Source organism: Macrobrachium nipponense, chromosome 7 (assembly GCF_015104395.2).
Source record: "Macrobrachium nipponense isolate FS-2020 chromosome 7, ASM1510439v2, whole genome shotgun sequence".
NCBI lineage: Eukaryota > Metazoa > Arthropoda > Malacostraca > Decapoda > Palaemonidae > Macrobrachium > Macrobrachium nipponense.
Window position 1 is genome coordinate 84,289,620 of NC_061109.1, and position 6,013 is coordinate 84,295,632.

General features: G+C 35.6%; 1 protein-coding gene across 1 annotated transcript in view; it reads right to left on the minus strand.

The window, feature by feature from the left end:
- The window catches only part of LOC135217772 (serine/threonine-protein kinase Tao-like), a 196,065-nt gene extending 190,252 nt beyond the window's left edge, over positions 1-5,813 (minus strand). The window contains 1 exon segment of the mRNA XM_064253798.1: positions 5,615-5,813. The gene's annotated coding sequence lies outside the window, so the exon portion shown is untranslated.
- Positions 5,814-6,013: the final 200 nt, after the last annotated feature.

A 6,013-nucleotide genomic window follows, 5' to 3' on the forward strand; every position in this document is an offset into this window, starting at 1 on the left:
ATTAGAAAGAAGGAAAGGCATTCTGAACTAAGTGCTAGCAAGTATTTAACATTTGTTTGTACCATGGTTTTGCTCAAAGATCAGTTTTTTCCACGAGTGCCAAAAAAAACACTTCTTGACCTTTATGGCCATTTTTCAGTTTTTGCTTTTTTACACTTCAAACGCTAACTTTTTATATTTATAGGCCAATTTTAAAGTTAAATATACCATTGGAAAGAGGAAGGAAAGGCGAATATTTTGTTGGGGCTAGATTTTTTCTTAGGTTGACGAGGAACTCGTGATAACCAAATCAACAAAATTTGGGGGGGAAAATTTCCCCTCGGCCCCCTCCAAAAAAAAACAAAAAAATGGAAAAACTGTTCACAACATTGTTTTTTTACTATGATATACTTTCTGTGTATAAAGCCGCATTGCAATAGCTCTAAAAATGAAGGAAGAGTTACATTTTTAATTTTTTTATTTTTTCTTATTTTTTCAATAAAAACCAAAATACTAATCATTCGATCACTCTGAAATTTTTTTTTGGAACATAACCTTATATAGTATATGTATAACATAAAAATTTCATAAAAATCGGAGCATTATTTGTACATAAGCGGACGCTCCCCTTAATGCAGAAATCACAGGTACTCTTTAATTTTCACAAGACATAAAATCACCGACGTTCTTTCTTAATTTAAGTAAAGCAGTAACAAGGATTACACTTAATGTAATAGCAAAATATTAGATTTCAAAATGAACTAATTCTGTAGATATCACTAGCCTAGTTAATAGATTAAATCTGGCTTCTAGCCTTAGTAGCGCATGAAGACCCTCCTAACTTGCTCAGTTGTGAATAATCTAGGCTAGGCTATAAAATCTCTTAATGTCTAAGCGGAAGTTAACATGGAAAAGAATTTCTACTACTTAAAAGATTTACAAGCTACCATAAAATAAGTTATACCAGACAGCCTTGGTACATTTTAAACACTAAATCTCAAATCATTGTTATATAATACCAAGCAGGACAGGCCACCCAACTGTCATCCACCTTTTGGCACACCCTAAAACAACTTTCAGTTTTAGGCTGGCTTCTTCTTGTTATAGATTTAGCTGGATTTTGCCACCACAGGCTCTTGTTCATAGAGGCGCTTAGATGTCAAAACCAAACAAATCAATTTCACGTAATAGTAACCCCCTCCCCTAACCCTGTCAGATTTAAAAGGGCTACATTTGGTAAAATGACAACAGTATACACACACACACACATATATATATATATATATATATATATATATATATATATATATATATATATATATATATATATATATATATATTATATTATATATATATATATATATATATATATATATATATATATATATATATATATATATATATATATATATTATATATATAATATATATATATATATATATATATATATATATATATATATATATATATATATATATATATATTATATATATATATATATATATATATATATATATATATATATATATATATATATATATATATATATATATAATGCAATAGCAGCAGCTTTCGTCTCTTGAGTTCCTCCTGTAGAAGACCTATACTACAGCACCAGGTAAAGCAGTTTAGGAACCTAGTAGTAGTTAAGTCAGGTTTAAAAAGGCTATGTTTTGGTAAAATGACGACATAAAGAAGCAATAGCAGCTGTTGCCTCTTGAGTTCCTCCTGTAGAAGACCTACCTATACTACGGCACCAGGTCATTTAGGTAAAGCAGTTTAGGAACCTAGTACTGTAGTAGCTAAGTCAGGTTTGAAAAGGCTACGTTTTAGTAAAATTATGTCATATAAAGATGCAATAGCAGCTGTAACCTCTTGAGTTCCTCCCGTAGAAGACCTATACTACAGCAACAGGTCATTTAAAACAGCTGCGTATTAAGTAACCCCCCTTGCCTAACCCTGTCAGGTTTAAAATTTCTCCAGTAGAAGACCTATACTATGACACCTGGTCATTTAAAACAGCTATGTAGTAACCCCCTTCCCTAACTGTCAGGTTTAAAAGGGGTCATGTTTTGGTAAAATGACAACAGTATATATATAAAAAATGCAATAGCAGCTGTCGCCTGTTGAGTTCCTCCCGTAGAAGCCCTATACTATGGCACCAGGTTGTTTAAAACAGTGGTAAAACTTTACTTTAGTTAAGTGGCCTGATTCCCACCAGGCACAGGTTCCTCATACATAAATTGACATACCCTTTCCTATAATGCTAGGTCCTGACCTAACCAGTTCTTACCTGCCTAACCTAACTTAGGACAACATACCCTGCCTGGCTGGGGATGGGGGGAGACATGGACCCCCTAAATAAGGTAGGCACCTGTCCTGATTGGCAACTGGTGGGAATCAGCCTGCGCAACTAAAGTAGTGTTTTACCAAAACAGCTTATATAGGTATAGTAGTAGTTATTGTTTGTTTGTTTGTATGGTGCTTTTACGTTGCATGGAACCAGTGGTTATTCAGTGACGGGACCAATGGCTTTACGTGACTTCCGAACCATGTCGAGAGTGAACTTCTATCACCAGAAATACACACCTCTCGCTCCTCAATGGAATGGCAGAGAATCGAACCCACGACCACCGAGGAAGGACGCCAGCACCATACCAACCACGCCACTGAGGTGCTTGGTATAGTTATCAGGTTTAAAAAGGCTACATTTTAGTAAAATGGCAACAGTATTATATAAAAAAATGCAATAGCAGCTGTTGCCTCTTGAGTTCCTCCCATAGGAGACCTACTATACTACGACACCCGGTAATTTACAACAGCTTGGTATAAGTAACCCCCTTCCCTAACCCCGTCAGGTTTAAAAAGGGCTATGTTTTGGTAAAATGACGACAGTATGGGTATAACTATATAAAAAAAAATGCAAGAGCTAGTAGGGGTGGCCTCTTGAGTTCCTCCCGTAGAAGACGACCAGGTCATTTAACCCCCAAAAGACGAGGAGCCACTTTTCTGGCTTTCCAACTCCCGACGCTGAGCCACTTTAGTGGCCCGATTTGAACCGCGCGCCAATACTTTCAGAGACAGATTTCTTACAGCAGTACCTTGCTCTATGATGCCGTATCAATACTTGAGTGTCACTGGCTAAATGTTATTACATCACAATGACATCATTCGAATCCCGTTACTTAATTGGTTGAAAGGTTTATGTCGCAGAAAAAAGCAAAAATTCCTGGGAAAACTTCAGTCTCTGCGTTGGTTTTGAGTGTTCCGTGACCGGCTCTCGATAACTACTATCTTTTATAGTTATTTTTGTAATTATTACAGGTTAATATGGGATAAAGACATGATAGAATGATAATACAAGTTTTAAGTGTTAACAGGAATTACCAGTAATGGAATAATTCGTATATCGTATAAGTGAATTCGTAGCAAAAGCTAATATTTTTTCGAATGAGCATTGAGATATCATGGTTGGCGTCTTGGTTTTGAGTGATAATCTTTATCATAATTCTTATTTTTCATAATTATTACATGCTGATATTGAATAAAAACGTACACTCTACTTGGGAATGCCAAAAATGTGATGTTGGGCTTTGTGCTGCATGCTTTGCTTCATATCATAAGAAGAACTAAGAGTAAGTACCGACCTATGGATGTACATATATTTTTCCTTTCTTTTGTTTAGTATACTGTATCACATGTAGCTATATAAATGAACATGTGCATGCACTCACGTTCACACACACACACACACACACACACACACCCATATATATATATATATATATATATATATAATATATATAAATATATAATATATATTATAATTATATTATATATATATATATATTATATATATAATAATAAATATATATAATATATAATATAATATATATAGATATATATATATATATATATATACACATATATATATAAACATATATAAATATATATTATATATATATACATTATAAATATTAATAAAATATATATATCAATACTTTTTTGTGCTGTGTTACTGAACAAGGCATATTTCACATACGGTCAGAGGTGTTTTAAGTTGAGTGCCAGTGTGTTGAGTAGTTATGAATTATAATTTAAAAGTGTTCTGAAAATGTTGTATATCCATCTGCTTTTGCTTTCCCCTGAATGACAAGTATATTTGGAATATTGTAGCATTGAGTTTACATAAATTGATCAAGCAGTAATTTATGAAATTAGAATACAAAATTTGTCTTCACTAATGCTGAGAATATTGACCAAATTTTGGATAATAAAGGAAAATCTAGAAAAAATATAGAGAAGGGAATAATACAATTTAAAAGGTGTCCATTTCATATAGAAAGGTTCTGCCTTGAACTTGCAATTTATTTGAAGTGAAAATAGTAAGTAATAAAGAAGATATTAACAATAAACTACAATTCATTAATTGTAAGTAACCCGTGCAGATCAGCATACTATCTATTATAGCTATGTACGTACCACCCGCCATTCAAATTTACCGCGTCTTACGGGGGTTAAAACAGCTTAGGTACCTAGTAGGGAAATCATTTAAAACAGCTCGGTATTAAGTAACCGCCCCCTTCCCTAACCCCGTCAGGTTATCAAAAAGGACTACGTTTTGGTAAAATGACAGTATACCTATATAAAAAATGTAAGAGTAGCTGTCGCCTGTTGAGTTCCTCACATAGAAGCCGACCAGGTCATTTAAAACACCTTAGCCCTAGGTACCTATCTATTATTTTCCATCTGTCCATCCGCCTGTGATGTTTGCGCATGGTAACACTGCATCCCGGGCTTTAAATAATATCCTATTTCGAATATTAACAGTGTAATTCGCATACAGTAAATTATTAAAACACTTTTCAGTTGCATATGTATACCCAGATATCCTTTTATTTACCTAAAACTTAGACATAGCGTAACTGTTTAAAACCTGGGATGCAGTGTTACCATGCGAAAACACCACAGGCAGATGGACAGATGGAAAAAAAACAGTATAAGGTAAGTAGTTTAGTCAGGTTTAAGAAAGGCTACGTTGGTAGCATACTACTATAAAAATGCAATAGTAGTAGCAGCTGTCGCCTGTTGAGTTCATCCCATAAAAGACCTAGGTATACTACAGCACCAAGTCATTTATAACATCTTAGGTACAGTAGCAAATCTAAAAAAAAATAAGCTGAGCACTCACTGGCCAGCTACTAGGTATACACCTGTTCGAACCATTCGGGTTTCGAGCAGCCTTGAAAATTCTCGTGAGCATTCTCCAAGCGGCCCGAAATCAATAATCGAGAGGTCTAAGGCCGATACGCGAAAGGCAAGGAGGAGCCTCGGAAGGGCGTTTTGACCAAAGGGCCTCGAAAGATTCCTCACCACAGGAAATCGTTCGGCTGGACATGAATGCACCACCACCACCACCACCTTTCTTCTTATCGCCACTGCCGCCCTCCGCCTTCGCTAAGGGGATTCCTTCGCAGCCGCACGTAAAGGAAAAGGGCAACGCACGTCATTATTTCCCTCCCGAACACATCTGGTAGCCCCCCGCAGTAGTTATGAAGAGCTAAAATTGACGTTGGAGCACCCCACCCCCCTCCCAACATCATCATCTTTAGGAGTTGCAGTCAAAACACTCTACCTCATCACAATACTCCTGATATTACAACAACGCCTCCAGCAACCGCCTCAATATTGACATTCTCCGTCAGTTTACGTATTCAGTGGTGTCATAGTCCTGGTATCTGGGTTATCCACTCATCATAAAGCGTTCTGTAGGCACCAAGTTTTATTTTAATTTACTCACTCTCTCTCTCACTGATCTCAACGAAAATGGCGTCTTTTGACGCATGCGCACTTCACTCACTTCACGCAGCAGTACGGTACAGGAGACATGGTTATTTCAACAATGTGCTCTCAACCAAAGGTACGGTACACATCGAAAATTAACGTTCATATAAATAATCTTTATGAGCAAAGGTTTTGCATGGTTATAAGCTTCGCATCGCATCGCTTGCCACAATTTGCAAAAGACATAATA